The sequence below is a fragment of the Cebus imitator genome, unplaced genomic scaffold, assembly GCF_001604975.1.
Source record: "Cebus imitator isolate Cc_AM_T3 unplaced genomic scaffold, Cebus_imitator-1.0 Scaffold407, whole genome shotgun sequence".
Classification (NCBI taxonomy): domain Eukaryota; kingdom Metazoa; phylum Chordata; class Mammalia; order Primates; family Cebidae; genus Cebus; species Cebus imitator.
Genome location: NW_016107722.1, coordinates 1566735 through 1567998, shown reverse-complemented (window position 1 = coordinate 1567998; position 1264 = coordinate 1566735). Strand labels below are relative to the sequence as shown.

The 1264-nt window shown below is 38.8% G+C and overlaps 1 protein-coding gene across 1 annotated transcript in view; it reads left to right on the top strand.

Moving 5' to 3' along the window:
- The window catches only part of GCH1 (GTP cyclohydrolase 1), a 51549-nt gene that overhangs the window by 27442 nt on the left and 22843 nt on the right, over positions 1-1264 (top strand). The window lies entirely within an intron of this gene.

Here is a 1264-nt window from a genome sequence, read left to right as displayed (position 1 = left end):
TTTTTTTGTATCTACTGCAGGCTCTGAAAACCTTTACCCTTTATTTATTTAATATTAGCATCCCAACCTAGAGATGCCCTTTATTTTAACTTGAATAATGTTTCAGATACATATGTATGTTTGGCATGTCATGAGCAATAATAATTGAAGAATTTCTTGTGACAGGGGTTATGGTGTTTGTGGATTTGTTTCCGTCCTTTTCTACATTAGGAAAAGTGAATGTAATGCATTAGATTCCTCAGCACCTCTGTGAATTTCTTTTGTAAGAATTGTTTAGCCCTAGTCTTATAGAGTTTTAGATCTAATCTAATTTATAGGAAATCCAGAGATTGAATGGAACAAATCCAGAAGGTGGGACACTCTGCTGAACAGCTGGCTTATTGTCTTTTCACTGGAGAATGTTATAGGTAGGAGCAGTGTTTTAGAACAAAAGAGACTTAAAAGATGTAACCAAATGCAATGTAAATACAAATGTGTGACTCTGTTGGATTCCTGTTTTAACAAACCAAAAATATGTGAGTCAATTGGAGGAATTTAAATCTGAGTTAGTTATTAGATGTTACCTAGGAATAACTATTTAACATACATTTGAGAACATGTGGGTTTAGACCAAAGAGTTGTCTTGTTCCACCGCCCACGTCATAATGACTCTTTATTAATAATCTTTAAGCAGAAGACTTATAAGAAGTAGTGTTATGAATACTTATATACCCATCAACTAAAGTGTTAACATTTGCTTCATTTTTTTCTTTGTTATTGTATCTTTTCACTTTTTTATGGAAATATAGACAGAAAATGCACAAAACTTACGGGTGTTCCTTACCACTTCAGAGATCAAGAACTAGAATAGGCTGGCACGGTGGCTCATGCCTATAATCCCAGCACTTTGGAAGGCCGAGGCAGGCAGATTGCTTGAGCCCAAGAGTTTGAGATCAGCCTGGGCAACATGGAGAGCTCCCCATCTCTATGAAAATTATCTGGGCATGGTGATGCATGCCTCTACTGCCAGCTACTCGGGAGGCTGAGGTGGGAGAATGGCTTGGGTCCAAGAGGCAGAGGTTGCAGTGAGCTGAGATTGTGCCATTACATTCCAGCCTGGGCAACAGAGCCAGACTGCTACGCCCTGTCAAAAAAAAACAAAAAACATGCACACAAACGTGCACACGAATGTTCATTGCAGCACTGTTTACAATAGCAAAGACCTGGAACCAACCCAAATGCCCATCGACGATAGACTGGATAGGGAAAATGTGGCACATATACA